Source organism: Cololabis saira, chromosome 10, assembly GCF_033807715.1.
Source record: "Cololabis saira isolate AMF1-May2022 chromosome 10, fColSai1.1, whole genome shotgun sequence".
Classification (NCBI taxonomy): Eukaryota; Metazoa; Chordata; class Actinopteri; order Beloniformes; family Belonidae; genus Cololabis; species Cololabis saira.
In genome coordinates this window covers 14700923-14718024 of record NC_084596.1, presented here as the reverse complement: position 1 = coordinate 14718024, position 17102 = coordinate 14700923, and the positions used below count along the sequence as shown (strand labels likewise).

Here is a 17102-nt window from a genome sequence, read left to right as displayed (position 1 = left end):
AAGTATATTAGTGCGTGTGTGAATGAATAAATGAGACGTAAAACGTAAATTTCTTTGTATAAAGGCGCTTTATGAAAATAAGTCCATTTACTTGTATTAGTTTACAGCGCAGTCTTGCCACATCCAATATGGCGGCGACGTTGACGTACGGCTCAGCGCTGGATGGGGCGTCTACGTTTATATGTCTATGCGTTCGGGCGTCGGGGCTGGGGTCACGTGACTCGCGCCGGCCAATGAGAACGGCGCCTGCGTGTTTTCGCCTGGGCTTCTCTCGGAGAGGACGACAGACAGAAAGACAGACAGACAGACGAACGAACGGCTGGAATGTTTTCAAAAGCGGCGATGAGGCCGTAGGCGACGGTTACCGTCCGTTCCCACCGTTAATGTTCCAGAATCTTCTCGCAGGACACGCAGTTTAAAGGTAAGCAGGAGCGGACGGTGCGGCTGGAAACAGCTTCCTGACGGGTGGATATGGACGTGAATGTGTGTGTATATACATAACAAAAAATCATCCGCGCTAAGTTTGTACATCAAAACGCGCTAATGTCGAAAAATTAGAGTTAAAAAAAAAAAAGCTGTGTTTTTATGTATTTTTTTAAATAAGCGTAGTCTCCTGGTGTCGTTTCGTGCCACGTGTTTGCGCGTAGTTTCTCTCCGCGAACTGACATTTCACTCGCAATTCAGTCATTTGAAGCGAGGGTTTACACGGAGCCGATGGAGGGAGGTGGTGGCCGGGGCTGGGGCTGGAGGAGGGGAGGGGGGGATGTCGGGGAGAAGCACGGCGAGCTGTGGAGCCGTGACGGCTGGAAACCAGCTCGGTAGAGCTGGAGAGAAAAGGGTTGATTTATGGTCCCGCGTCACACCGACGCAGAGCCCTACGGCGTACGGTGCGCGTACGTACGCCGTCGATTCAACGCGGGACCATGAATCAGGCTGTAGAGGAGGAGGAGGGACGGGGGGCGTTGTTAGGGCAGCGGCTGCAGCGAGCTTTTGTCTCACACTACAAAAATTACACCCAAACTTGATTATTTTTTGTGCAAATCTCTCAACCTTACAGAAGCATTCAATTTAAAAGTGACTGGATTATAACCTGGCTCGTTTTGTTTACATACTAGAGGCCAAGTTGCACATTTTAGCGCTCCACAACATTGCTTTCTGTGCACGGCACCGTGAGGTGGGTGGTGGTGGTGTTGTCTCGTCTGCAGTTTTACCCAGGCACCCTTTATTCAGGTATATCAAATCAAATCAAATCTAATGTAAGGTTTAATTCTGATTTGGGAGCAATTGTAGCTCAGATAAATAGCAGCTCACGCCTTACAGTCGTTCACTGTGAGGTCTTGGGGGGTGTGTTGCCTTTTACAAAAGCTGTCTGTTAAATCTTTTTTTTTTAAGGGTAATTTTGAACCCAATTAAACGACAAACCTAAAATTGAAAATGGATTAAGTTGAGGATATGTTTTGTGTAAGAGTGATTACAAATATATATACATGTAATTGTGTTCTGTTAATTATAGCTAATGGTTTATACTCCTCGTGAGCAAATATATTGATAATTGTGGAGAAACTGTCGTAATAAATGTGACACTTCTAAAAAAGGGCCTTCGTCCAATGTGAAATACTCCACATTTCAGATCTTTGTGAGGCAGAGGAGGCTTAAACATGGATGACTGCTGATGTGGCTGGATAAAAGAAGGCAGAGATTTTTTTTCCCCCTCTCCTTGAAAAATAATTTGTTTTCAACACTAGTCTCTAATCATAACAATATATGTTAATTTTCAGACCACAGAATGGTCTTTTTATATATATATATATATATATATATGCGCTGCTGAACACTACTCATGATTACCATATAGCTGCTGAGTAAGTAATGCCACAATAGCTACATTTTTTTCATCAGGTAAAGGATCTAGAAATAAAAGATGCATATGACTTGCATTAAAAATAAAATGGCTGTATTGAAGCTGAACTGTTACCAACAATTATTTATTGATTTCCAAAGCACAGCACTAACTACTTGTCATATTTAGTCGAAATGCTTTGTTCATTTGGCTGAAACAGACTGTATAAGGAGGACTGGACAAATCCCCAGATATGTCATGCACAGGTTTTATGAAGAAGCCACTTGAAGGCTCTTTTTTCCTCGTACTGCATGGTGGCATGTTGTGAATGGCTGGAACACGCCCACCTCATTTCAGTCACAGTATGCCGTTTTATCTTACCTGGCTTAGTTTATGCTAATCTTTGATATTAACTGCCAGCGGATGTTCACAGTGGTAGCTTCTGTTTCAAATGGCGACATCAGAAATACAGTTCGGACAGGCTGCTTGCTGCTTAGCTAAACTTCGTCCTTGGACCCTTCCAGGTCATTCTACATCATGTCACTGTTGTCTGTTAGTGTAATTGTAACAAAAAACAATATTCACTTTTAAATATGAATGAGTATGCTCTTTTAGGTCTTTTATTTGCAGCTCATAAGTCCGGAATGTCAGTCTTAAGACCACACTCTTCATTGTATATATATTTGTTACTTTATATAATTTTATTCAATGTGGAACAAACAATTTTTGGCCTTTGTACAGTTGTCTTGGAGGCTATGGAGACCAAAAATGTTTTAAACCAGGCTGTAAATGCGTTCATTTTTCCTGCAAGGTTGGACATGTCAACACTGTCCAGGTTAGATTGACTCGTTTTTCGAACCAGTTTCTGATGGTCAGTCAAGGATCTGCAACTGATTTCTATTCTGCATTAGGTTAAACTTAGGGTGCTTTCAGACCTGTGGCCCGTTTTTGTTCCGATTCATGGGCTAAATCGATACAGTTGTTTTGTTTTTCGTTTGTGGCGTTTGTGTTCACAAGGTAACTGTCTGTAGCGGTTCAAAGCTGTTAACAAATGCCATGTGCGAACCAACTGTTCTCTCATTCGTCAGAAATGAACGTGGAAGGAGTTTCCTCTTCCGCACCCCGGGAAAAACAACAAGCCCCTTTCACAGAGAGGTCGCAGACCGCCAACGGGGATCCCGTTCATTTATGTGCTACCGGCGCAAGAGCGGACAGCTCTGCCGCCTAGCTCAGGGTCAGGGCAGGGTCTGCCCGAATTTAACATTTTTAAATTTCACCGTGCCGCGCTATGACAACATCTCTGCAGGCACGTCCAATAGGAGAGAAGGGGGTGGAGGCTGCGCCGAGTCTTTTCCTTGCGCCGCGGTTGCACATACACAATGAATGGAGTTGTGTCGATTATGTTCTCACTCCAAATTAAAAAAAACGCACCACTCCAGGTCTCGAATGGAAGCGAGCCGAGACCACCTCTCCTGGGCGATCTCAGCTCGCTTGTTTTGTGCCGCATCCGAGCGCGATTGCTGTGTTCATATATACCAAACAACCGATCTTTAAGGGGAAACGCTCCCTGTTCTGGAACAATTGCTCCAAACGGGACAGGTGTGAAAGCACCCCTTAGACATTAGAATCTTGTTGCTTAGGATGGAAATGAATGTGAATTTAAGCTGTTTCACAGTTTGGGAATATGGCTCTTACAAATAAATATTGCACTGTATCACCATGCCATTGGAATTTTGGCATACATATAACATTTGTCACATGGCTGAAGTCATGGTGTTTATCCTATGGTTTAATATTTTAAATATAGCTAATGTTTTTCTGTTTTTACATTCAGTTTTCAAATTTATGTAAGTCACACATTAAGCGTCCACTGAAGGTGTTTTAAGTTGCATTTCCACTACACCCGCACAAAAGAAAATCGAATCTCTGAAAGTTTGATAAAGGTAGCGCTGCAGGGGCCTGGTCTTCCTATTGAACGCTGCTTTTTGAATTAGCATAATTTTTCGTAACTCTATCTTGTCCTTTTGAGATTTCTCTTCAAAACATCAAAAGAAAATCAACGTTGAAGAAAATAGACTAAAACATCTTTAGTCTTTGACAAGTTTTGCTATTGCCGCTACCGCTGTTGATAAAATATTCAGATGAAGGCAGTGGATGATCATTCAAATGATTATTCAGAGACAAAGCCCCTATGCAATGAATAATGATTAAGTATTGTTACAGCACAACTATATCATATTAATGAGGCCAAAAGCAGCTGGAAACAAGATTTTGATTGACCACCTATGTCACATCCATAACTGCCAGAGATGAGGAAATTTGCAAAAAGCGTTTCAATTACATTTTTGCGAATAAGTGGGTTATTGAAATGCCTGGAAAAACCAACTCTGCGAAGCGAAAAAATGTTTATTTGGTATTTAGGAGTTTCTTTTGAATGAGTGCTGTTTCCTTTACAGGATTTCTTTTTCAATATTTGTTAATGGAAGTGTGCCTACAGACGTGTTTTTTTTTTTTTTTTTCATCTTCAAAATAGACATCTTTTAAGGTGGATATCAGAAGGCCATTTTTGGCTGTTTTTGTCTGGGGTACTTGAAAATGAGCTTTTCCTAAAGAACAATAAAGGAAAAATATCATACAACTTCCATGAAATGTTGTTGAAATGTTGTCTTAAGTCTTTTCTGTTTGGTCAAATTTTTGTTAGCTTTTCGTGATTGGTGGGGGTGCCTTATGATCGCGCACAACCAGTGTTGGTAGTCAGAAACTCAGGCCTCCAAACCAAGCTACATTGAACAAGATCTTTAAGAGATTAATTGCGTTTATACTAATGACAAGTCCAGAAATCCAGCCATTTGTTTTCAAGCCAGAATCGGGCCTGGACTTGAGGAGCTGCAACAAAAATTACATGACAATTTCTGGTATGGATGTAAAAACCATCCAGCTAAAGCTGGAAAATATTTGTTCTCTCGTAGCCAAATTCAGAGATGTTATGGAAACAAAACATGTTTTCAAAGATAAATACTGTATCAATACATTTGACCTGTTTCACATTGGCTGGAACATTGACATCATTATATCTAGTTGAAAGTTCTGTTTCTCACAAACATGCACGGCCCCTTTAGTTTATGGTTCTTGGCAATCAAGACAATCCCCATCTTACGATGTAGTTGGTTGAAGTCCTGAAATAATGGATGACATTGCTGGCATTGAAAACTCTTTTTTCTTCTTTTTTTTTGCTTATGATAACATTTGAGGTGACAATTCATTGTTTCATTGATTTAAAGAAAAGAAAAAAACAGCATGCCACGTTTACTCTAATTTGACACTGAGAGGCAGGACACGATCTGAAACCAAGTGACATGAGTATCACAGTCAAGTCGGGCTTCCTGACTTTCACCCTAAAGTCACTTAACTGCTGATGGAAATGGTGTTTCTAAATTATATGTACCAGCAAGACAAGATTTAGTTGTTTATAATCCACCTGTCATTAAATAATTCTCATATCAGAGTCAAAATTGACATTGTTATACACAAGGACTGCACACATGAAATGTAAAACATCGAGATGGAGCAGGTGTAACGTGTGTGTGCACATTTATGTATCCATTACTACCGACTAGTTTAATTATCCATTTATGTTTCACATCCAGTGCTGATGGTCCAAACCAAAAATTTAAGAAACATCAGCCAAAGGTTTAGGAGCACAGCTTAAATCAACTTTACTGCAACATTTTCATGTTATCCATTTTGTCTGCATTAGTGATGAATAAATTATTGGATTATTAAAATTTGACAGTAGTGATCATTTCTGTTTCAAAGTTACTGAAGTAGTGCTTCATTAGAACATTCTTTTAACATAAATTAATCCCCTGATAATGTCTTCCTATCAAAAAAGACAACCGTTTGACATTTCCTTTGTGTGTCACAATGTTAATGTGTGATAAATATTATTGTATTGAGTTGCAAGTTGACTATGTATGCTAACTGGTTGATGAATCAGTGTCCCTTCCAGTTAGGGTTCCTGACTCATCCACTTGAACTCCCTTTTATTCAAACAGTTAAATGTGACCCAGGACTGTACTGAATTGCAGCTCTTCTTTTACAACACAGTTAAATGTACTGAAGATCATGTAAATGGATTCCTGTCTTTTAAAAAGCTGCTGGTAGACGTTGCAGTTCCACCTCACAGTTATTGCTTCATCCGAAGGGCAGGTTTACAAGCCTTTCTAATTTTGTCTAAATTTTGTGGTTGAGTCATCTAATTGGCTTTTCTGACCAACACTGGGATAGAAAGGTTGCTTTTCTGCTATATAATTTACCATATAATTGTATTTACTTGTCAAGTTTATGCAGATACAGTACAGTAACAACCACAATGTAAGGTAGTCAAGTTGGTCCCTTCAGTCTTGGCAACATAAATCTGATTCTCTGGGCTTGTGCGAAGTCCCTCCAACATCCGCAGCGTTGCTCTTTACAAAATGAATCTAGTTCATTGTCATTTCATTTTTCTTGTACAATTTAGGTATGCGGGGCGACCTCTGTAAGTTCTAACATTCTGGGATGATGAATTTCTGTGATAAATGCCACATACTCAGCTAGCTAGTTGTCAAATGCATGGGAAGATTTCATGGTTGGCTCTTCAAAGATTGATTGCATGGTAGTGGGTTTGTTGACTGAACGAGAGAGTTTAGGGCCTTTTATGCTCAACGTTTGAAACGAATATGGAGACCGACGGAGCCTTTTCCCCTGAACACTGTTGATTTTGCTCAACCTTTTGCCCTTCATCTAGGTGCTTACGAATATAGATGGAACAAGGCAATACAGTACCATCGAATGTCACGAATGCAGTCAGTCATTGAGCTCAACACGAGGAATCCACGAAGAAGAAAATTGATTTCCTAAAGTATTAAAATTTTGTCATCAGTATCGTGCCTGGGCAAAATTTAAGAACTCTTTTGAAATATCAACTTTTGTTCAATGGTTTTTTCGCAAAGCTGTTTTTGTTTCTTCCCACTTAGAATTATCCTGTACAGTCGCCATGTTTGTTGACATAAGTAGCTGATTCACCACGGTCCCCTGGAGGATGTGGGGTTTAACAACCATGGAAATGCAAATGATGCATGGAGGCATGTGGGATAGTAACGTTAATAATCTTTGGAACGGGCCGATGTACGAACATACAAAACTGGAGCATAAACTAGGCTTTAGGCTTCCTCTTGCATGAGTTTTCGTCACTTTATGGGAAACAATCTCCATCCTCCCCTCACAAACATCATTGTTTACTAGGGGTGTAACAGTACACAAAAATCTCGGTTCGGTACATACCTTGGTTTGGAGGTCACGGTTTGGTTAATTTTCGGTACAGTAAGAAAACAAAATGCAAAATATAAACGTGCTAGTTGTTTATTACACACACACAAAATAACATTGGCTGTACGTGTGCCGGCGCTAGGACCTCGCGGACGCATGGTGTGTCGTCGGGCTGTGTTTTCCTTCATGCTTCCCTGCAGCGTCACATGCAAACACAAACACACGTACCTGGCAGAAACATTTCTTTATATAATGTTGTCTGTCGCCCGAGATATTTTTTCTTTTTTTGGCCGGCGCCATAGTTGGCTGGCTACAAACTCTATACATCCCATAATGTATAATAATATGCCCGCGCTCTCAGCAGCGGTACTCGCATCGTTAAGGCTGATTTATGGTGCCGCGTTACACCAACGCAGATCCTACGGCGTAGGGTACGCGGCGAGCGGCTGTACGGTGCACGTCACCGCGTACCCTACGGCGTAGGCTCTACGTCGATTTTAACGCCGAACCATAATTCAGGCTTTACTAGGCAACGAAGCAGGTTGACTCCCGTTGCAGAACAGCGCTGCAGAGGCTCCTAAATGTAAATGATCAAACGTAAATGACGCCAGGCCTAAACAATGGTAGGGGAAACACTGGACTTGTCACAATTATGTGCTTAGCTCTTTAGTTCTTCATTAGTTAGTGCTTTTTTCTTTAATCTTAATACTTTCTCGGTGTGAGCGCAACTGCAGCAGCGCTCTGCTCCAGAACGTGTGGTCCTCTACTTAATATGTCTGTGTGGAAACTCGTTCGGTACGTTCCGAACACGCTATACCGAACGGTTCAATACAAATACATGTACCGTTACACCCCTATTGTTTACACTGTTATTGATTCTTGTTTCTTTTTTGTTATCTTCTAGTTCTGGTCATATGATAGAGGTTTGACATATTGCAGGAGGTTAAGCAGTAACCAAAAGAGTACATTTTTAAGCTGTTTTCCAAATTTTGTACTCGCGCACTTATATTTGCTAGCTGCTAACAAGTGTGTTCATGTTGACAATTCTGTCATTGCACAGTCCACTGCAAGAACATTAATGGTGTACTCGACTTTAATCCGTCATGAAAAGGGCATGGATTAGAGATTATATCCATAACAATGAATTTTGAGTTTATTTTGTGTGGAATTTGCAAACATCAAATCAACGTCATCTTTTCTAAAAGATGTTGGGTTTTGTCCGACTCCACTAGACTGCAATCCCAGCATTCAGAGGGAAGCCGTTTCTACAGCATATTAAAACAATGTTCAATCTTCAAAAGTTAAGCCCACTGGAGTATGTAGATGCCAGGTGTGATGGAAGCAAGAGTTTCAAGTTTAAAATGAAACTGTATCAATGTGGTCACATTATGTAAACGTTCATATACTGTAATTGCACTGTACGCTGTCACAGCAGCTGGTGGCACCCACAACGGTTTTACCACGCAGCCTTGTGCTGAGTCAATTCAAATCAGGGTGGATACATGTATAAAGAAGACACTTGTTAGGTGAAGGAGAAACCACTTTAATGCTTTGTTTTTTTTAATAATGCTTTGGGTGGCTGGTGATGGGAAACCTGACGTTGACATATGTTGTTAATCACGACATGTCCCATAATATGTAAACGGAAATATGAATGGGAAATCATATATACAACACATTGTTCAAATGAGTATCTGTTTTTTGTGAATAGCAACGCTTAACTAACAGGCTCTCCTTCATCAACATGAGGTTGTAGATGATACAGCCACTCTTTTATGTATCACCTGTTCCTACAATAATAGGAGACGAGCTATCTTCCACTTCATTTAGCCTCACTTGCATCAAGTTTCCTTTATGGCCACAACACAGCTGAGAAAACACCTGATGCCAACAATGAGGGGTGTGCTCCCTTTTTTCTTTGTTGCGGCCTGCAACATGTGAACATGTCAGGTGCAGCAAGTCTGTAGTATCAAGAAGCCCGCTGCTCGGGTGAAACAAGGAAACCAAAACGTTCAGCTTGTTTACTACAGGCCCACTGTTTTGGATGCCCACGATTACCAGCGTTTAACGCCTTCAGCACAGTCTAACTATGATCAGATGTTCAGGTACATAACATTTAAATCTTTTCCTATAAATATGGAAGGCTATGCTGTTTGGTCTTGGCAGATTGTTCTCTTCAAGGCTTCAACAAATTCAGCATTTATGTTCCCTTTTAAAGTCATGTTGAGTTGACACCGTTCAAAAGTTGGTGAACGTGTCCTTTTTTTGAAAGCAATGATTGGTCATTTTTGTTCTTCAGTTTGGCTGAAGGCAAAGCCCCAGGCCTTCTGTTGTCTTGGTAGACGTTGCTTTTTTATAATCAGTTAAACCCATTTCCCCCCGAAACTCCCAAAAGTTTATACTTCAACTATATCCCTTTTTTTAATTGTGATGCAGACCTTCAACAAACATCCACCGTCAGTAAAGTCTGAACAGCGAGAGATCTATTTTTGATGAACCCTTAGCCTAATAACATTGAGTTTCACAAGTCTGCTGACAAGTCTTGCAGTCCAAGTGCAACAGCTTCCCACAACAGTACATGGCCAGTTGTCCTCCCAAGAGAGCAGTATTTTTGTCTGAACTGGCTTTCCTCTCCAGTGATTTCTACCGGTGTCTTAATTCTTTTTGCTCTTGCTGCTCTTCTGAAATTTTCAGTTCATTATTCCTCCCACAGTATTTTTCTTTCGTTCTATTTTATTCCTAGCTCACATACATGTATAGCTGTGTCTCTTCTATCATAAGTGTAGGCGGCAGGGGCAGCACCTTCGTCTGCTATCCCACTTATAAAGTGTAATGCATTTGCTGGCTTGTCACCCAATTAAAGGTTTAGTGCATACACTTTGGTCTTGGGTAATGGATTTGGGTAGCAATTCCATTTGTTTAGAAGAATGAAAGTGCTGATATAGTTTAATGCCACTAAACGTCTGTATGGTAGCAGTAAGGCTCGGCCCTGGACTTCCTAAAGAAGCTTTGCAACTCTAAAGCAAACTATTAAAAGTAGTAGTGGCTGTGCCCCAGTTGATAACTAAAGTAACTGTTGCTGATTTGCGTAGGCCAGTTGCCAAAGAGCCGCAACAATGCACATGTGAAATCACCAGAGTGGGGCTATAGCAATTTCACAAGATACTTAAATCTCTATTTTTGCATATTTATGGCAGTAACTACCCAGCAGCATCAGTCATGCAGTCTGAATTGAAAGTAACAGGTCACTTGCAAGGCTTCAGGAGATGGATTTCTTTTCCGTTGGAGGTGGTGGAGAAAAAAATCAGTTCTCATAAGAACCGTGGGTTTTTATTTATAAAGATGTTTGTATGTGTATGTATTACAGGCAAAAGGCTTGGGTAACCCTGGACAGATTGCCAAATTGTCTGGGATTGACTGGGAACCTGCCTCTATCTATATATAAAATATATATTTCCAAATCTGGACAGTCTGATAATTGCCCTTGCATTTATTCTACTGAATTTAAACAATGTCTGTTGATCAAATAATATTTGAAACTTCACATTTTGATGCTTGCTGTCTTTTACAGAGGGTATTCATCAATGAGTAATATTAGTTCAAAATAATTATTCTAGTAGTGTTGTACATTTAATTCCTGCAGTCATTCGCTAATCAAACTGGCCTTGATTCACAGAAATCTGATTCTCTATATTTTTGTCACATAATGAAAATTTTAGTTTGGAGTCACGTCAGCTAAACATGTGCATCTTGGCAGCTCTTTTTATACATGGCCTGGGCGATCAACCGACATTTACTGCGATGACCGACTTCAATTTTCCCATGTCGGTAAATTAGGTGTTTTGATTAAAAAAGAAAATGAAGCTCTCTTTGTTGGTTTAGGTTGTGGGTTGTGGCATTTCTTACGCTGAAAATTTAAGTTTATTGCACAGTAACTCCAACAGTCCATATTACAAACGAGTCAAGGTACGCTACTGTGCGCTGAGCTCTCAGCTCAACCTATCAACCAATCTGGAAATAGATTTATTTTTTTGTTGCCAGGTAAGGTCTGAGTTTGAGCTTCAAGCGTTCCTTGAATGCTTAGTGGAGGTAACCTAAGTTACAACACACATCACTCTTAAACACACAAAAACAAACGGGGATAGAATAACCACCACCGTTCAGGGGGCCAATTTGGGGCTAAATATGTCTTTCTTTATTTTTTTGTTTGTTGGTTTTAGAGCAGAATGAGACCACTGCTGTCAACAATAATAATAATAATGAATACAGCACAAAAATATTTAATATATCGTGAATATTGTGAATAGACAATGGTTCAGTGTTTTTTCTTTTATTATAGAATAAATAAAATGATCCATTTGTTCTTTATGAAGAAGGGTTGATGGGACACTGGGAGAGAGACATTCCGGGCACAGGGTTTAAAGGCCTCATGAAAGTAGCAACCAAAAGTACAACATACCATTGCATTTATCATTACTGATGTAAATCTGCCCAATTTATCGTGATATTGATTTGACATCACATCGCCCAGCCCTACTTTATACAGTCTTGGATATGTAGAATGGACACAAAAAGCAGCATAAGGGGATGTTATGGTCTAAAGTGGATATGTGGTGCGATTAACACACTTTGAAATGATGCGTTGCCAATCTGGACTCCAGACATTTCCCTTAGTTCTTATATAATCAAATTACATTGTAAGAACATGCAGAGACAGTACTTGCTGTACATGTACCTGGAAAACCATAATGTGGCTTCTGTGTAGAGTAGACTCTCCAGACAGACTATAATCCTCTTAATAAATAGGGTATTGACCAAGGTGCTCTGACAGGAACGATTACATAAGCAGACGGTGCTCCCGTCATACTGTATGCTCCGTTATGTGTTTAGTTTTCATCACAGTGGAATTCATTTGGATATAGTTTCCATGTCATGGGGGAGGGAGGCATGACATGTTTTGTTTGTTTTTAATAATTGCATATTTAGAACCATTTTATATATCAAAACTAAAGATCAAATCTAATAAATGTTCAAATACGAACAACTTACTGATAAGTAACTGATAAATAAACATGGTCTTAGTGCACTTGAAAGCATATTTCCCATGAGTCTGAGAGTGAATGGAAAAGTATTGTAAACTTGCATAAATAAAACAGCATTCCACAACAGCCGCAATAGCATGGCTGGCTGCACCGCTGAAGTGTCTTGTGAAATAACTGCACAGTTTAGATTATCTAAAAACTATTTAACCTGTCCCATTGTTCAGCCTCGACTGTCACTATACAGATTGATGGAAAGAAGAAAGTCTTTAGCTATTATAGATTTCTTTCTTATGACTTGGAAATCTATATAAGGGGAAAATATATTCCTGCTAAGCTGCAAAATTGCAATGCTTTAAAATGTACTGGATGAGTGAATGAAGTATCAGTATGAGTTAAGATTGTATTTGAGTTGTCTGATGATGGCCTTATCTTGGCCATCTTAAACATTTTAATCATCAACACAACACGAGTACTACTTCTGACCAGATAACTTGCTTAGATAACACTCTAAATGCTGTACCGCCTTTTGTTTTGAGCAATATCTTTAGGGAAACCCCCAAACATTCAGAGCTTTTGTTCAACTCTGTCACCCTTAAAGAGAGCAGCATGTGGAGAAGAAACAACATTGAGCCGTGTTCCAATTTGACCATGTTGAGAAAGATCCGCCTAGAAAGTCATGAATCTAGAATAAAGAGACAACGACGAGTGTCCCAGGCAGATTAAAACTCAGCCCATTTCACTTCAACTTGTCATTTCTAGTTAAATAGTTCAGAGGCAACTGTTAAATTACGGGTTCGTTTTTTATGATGTGAAGTGTCTCAAGCCAGTTAAGCACCTATCTGCTCAGCCGGTCAAATGTGAGTTGGAGTTAATGTGCAGAGGGTGGAGCCACCTGATTACACAACACATGCAGGCCTTTGCCAGCAGCTGAACGCCTGTAGAACATCTGCACAACACTTTGATCAGAGTAGGGTATCTTGGTATGTAATAGCTGGATAATCTACTACGGTAAATGCTTTTGAACGTTGACAGATGAAAAACGCGTGACCTTCCTACGTGACACAAATATAGCCAAAGCTGAGTTGTAATATTACAATGTAATTTGATTTTTATTTCTTAATTGACTCATAATCCGTTTTTATGAATGAAAACGGCTGTCATCTTCCTCACTGTTATTTGCAAGAGTGGAAAAGGATAATATGACAGTGTGTGTGTTTGCATTCTTTTATTTCTGGGTTGCTTTCACTTTACTAATGCTGGAGAAAGCAACCATATCCTGTTTACGTTTGTTCTGTTTTTGACCATGATTTCACAAAAGCAGTAAATTTGGCTGAAAAGATTTTCTTTCTTATACGTCAAATTGTATGTTTTATATTTTGAATGTAGAATTGTACAGTACTCTGAGCCGGAAACTTTGCAGTCATTGTCAGTAGTATGTTTTTACTATCCATGCTGCTCACAAGCACACTAGATGCTTAGTGATTGCTGTTTAAGCAGCAGTTTATTGTAGTTACACTGGTCAGATTGTGTCTTTCGTTGCACGAGACTTTGATTGGATGCCGTGTTGCTCAAGGGATTTCTGCGGGTAAGTCTAAACATTTGTTATGACGAGTAACCATGACAATGGCAAGTTGTTTACATGTGGGAGCAAATGATTTAACTTTCCAAATACCTTTTCATGACTAGAATAAGACTAGAAATGCAGATAAGTTGAGGTGAGGTTAAGGATTTAGAGCAAGAAGGAAGAGGTTCCAACCTTGAATGTAAGATTCCTGGGACGTAAAGTGGACACGATTGTTGTGCTGATAGGGAGCTAGGTGACTCATGGTTTCTTCTAGATGCAGCTGCAGGAGCATGTTCCAGCACTCCAGTGCCTCTCACAGATTTTAAGGATGATGGCAGACGATAAACTTAACGAACTGGCAGAAGTAAGGGGAAGGTGCTTGGAGTTCTTGTCAATTAACAAGAACCCAAAGTTGTTAATTAACAGATTCCTGGACATCCGACTGTGAAGGAGGTTCTTTGCACCCCAGATGTTGGAGTCTCAGTGGTTTCACATGTAATGGGTAAATAAGTTTACATGGACAACAATAGTCTAATTATTGCCCTTAATTTAGACAGATTTAAAAGTTTACATAAGTTGCTTTAAAAATAAGTATTTCATTTTTTTTTGTTTTACATGTTGAGGTCCATTATTTGATTAATGAGACATCCCTTAATTTCCTGTGCTTTGTGCTCCTCTCGTGAGAAGGTACCCAGCTGAAACAGAAAGTAGCGGACATGGTGCGTCCTGCAAACTACAGTTTGAATTTATCTCATGAGCATTTCTCTGCAGCATTCAAAACTGCCCAACACCTACTCCCATTGTTTGCCTCAGAATTGAATGCATTAACACCAAACACGAGTCCGCCAGTATGTACCATATACCATTTTGGGTTTTGTTTATCTAGCAGAAGCTTTGAGTGCAGCCTCTTACTTTTAGTTCTATTTACTTTTCTATTGCATTTCTTGTCATCCTCAAATATTTCATAACTGATGTATGTGGAGGCTACTTGGTGCTGGCAAAATACCGTGCAAACTCCAACAAGGTGTCATTGCGATTAAGGTGTTTACGTGGCTTAGTAATGCGACTGTGATCAGCATACTCCGCAGGTCTTAATCTAAATAAGGTCATAATTGGAGCAACCAATAATCGGATTAAGGTAGCTTTGATCTGATTATAATTTCGAGTATATTTGTTCATGTAAAGACACTCGTTGTCTCGAGCCAGTCAAGCTGAAACTGGTCCAATTCTGGGCAGCAGCTGAGAATTTTGTGCATCCCTTTGGTGTTTTAAAACAAAGTTCAAAACAGCATGCCAACATCTGAGAGGGGTGTGATCAGACGCAGATGCTGAGATGCCTTCACAACCAGAAAGTGACCGGTCAAATACTCAAATCAAAATCACTAGAAACTAGAGCTTTGCATTTTTGTAAGGAGTTTTCTTTACATAATTTTGCAGCTGTGAGGACTGAAAAAAGTTGGGGCTTAATTAATGGCCAAACGGATGGACTTGGTTTCAAATTGTAAATGGATGTGCAAGTCAGTCTTTCAGCTGAATTGCCAGGAAGTTATCAGAAAGCAATTCAGGGAATATCATTATCAGCGCTTTATTGACCGGAGTCTGCTGTTAGCCGTGTTTTAGGTTAAACAAGGCACAATCTTAAGTGGTACCCTCAGATAGTTGATGGTGCAATCTGTAGAACACAATGAGAAAGGACATGATTAGCACAGAAGAGTATCTCTGCTCTGCTGTCACCTATGAGACAGACTGCAAGTCATTTTTTGTATTTTTAAGAATTATTACCTTAAAATGACCACCAGCAACAACAGTTGCTCTGCTGCCACACATGCATTTTTCTGTCTCATACAGCCAGGGACAGATGACACCAGAACAAATATCATTTTCCTGCTTACAAAGGTGAGGTTTTTTCCTCACATAATTAGATACCAGAAAGAAGTAGCAGCAGCAACATCACTGCCTTTTTGACAAATTAAGAGATATTTTTTTAAACAAGTACGGCTGAGAGCCCAACTAAAAGACAAATCTCTGGGGAGAGATTAAAAAAGGGTACTGCGTGAAGCGATGCTACTCTAGGTAACACATAATGTTTTTTTTCCTCAAATTTAAGTTATCAAGGACTGTAGCCAGATGCTTTTTCAGCTTTGCTGTAATTCTGAAGCCTTTTGTTCAATCCTCATGCACCTCTGTAAATGGTTCTGGAATTGCACTCGCACATTAAACCAGGTCCCGGTTGTGGTAAAGCTTGTACAGTTATTGGACAGTTAAGATTACTCAACCAATAACTGTACATCATCACAGATGGTTCCTCTTGTGTTATGAAAGCTTGCTCTAAGGTAGGAGTGAGAAAATACCCTATAAAAGCAGTTGTCTCTGTACCATAAATAGCCACAGTTCCTGTGGTAGGGGCTCAGAAAAGAGGGGGAAACTCCCTCCACTACTGATAAAGTCTATGAAAAGGTTCATCTGGTCCAAAAGTACCTTGGGTTTTGGAGAGATGCTCCGTAATGATGTACAAGTGGGCTTGAACATAATCACATTAAAACTCTGAATGTTTGAAATGGTTTAAAAACAAACTCAGATATTTCACATGTGAATGTAAAGCCTATTATTTGCAGATGGATTAAATTACATCTTGGTTCTCATCCTTGAATGCAAAAGGCAGGTGAAGACTGGGGGCGTGTCCTTGCGACACCTCCATTACCGTTACTTGGATACTTAAATATACAAATCTGCATGAACGTTTTGGTGATACAAAGGTTGTGGTGAATTTATGTTAAAATGGATCCTGCAAGAGTTGTTGCCTGTAGAGATGTTTGTCCAGTCCTGTCACAGCAGCAGCAGCAGCCGTGTTTTGAGTCTGTGATCAGATCGACAGCTTCATCAAGCTTAATTGGATCTGACAGGTGTAGATGGAGTCATGTCTTGAATGTTATAATGAAAACTGACACATCATTTTCCCTGCAGTTTATTTTTTTACACTTTGGCCAGCTAGTTGCTCATCTATAACCCAGTAGATGGAATTTCTTGTGGTTCTGACACCTTATTAGCATGTAGACATGTTTTGTTTTATCGTCACGTATGTGGCTTTTATGCATGTAGGTTTGGCCACAACTTGTCCTCTATTAAACTTGGGTGTGTGCAGTTGAAGAGTAAAACTTGTCCAGGACTGATGAGACATTTTTGTTATGTACAAAAAAAAGTCTAAATATCAGTTTCTTTCTCCAATTCACTGGTTTCCCTTAATACTTGAATAGCAGTCAGGCTTTCCTGTAAAAACATGATGTACTGTAAGTTCTGCTGGAGTAAGATTTCATGAACATTTTCCAGTATTTTGTTCAGTCGAGTGAGT

The 17102-nt window shown here is 39.8% G+C and overlaps 1 protein-coding gene across 1 annotated transcript in view; it reads left to right on the top strand.

The window, feature by feature from the left end:
* The first annotated feature begins 273 nt into the window (after positions 1–273).
* The window catches only part of ankrd12 (ankyrin repeat domain 12), a 50121-nt gene continuing 33292 nt past the window's right edge, over positions 274–17102 (top strand). The window contains exon 1 of the mRNA XM_061731777.1: positions 274–421. The gene's annotated coding sequence lies outside the window, so the exon portion shown is untranslated. The remainder of the gene's footprint in view (positions 422–17102) is intronic.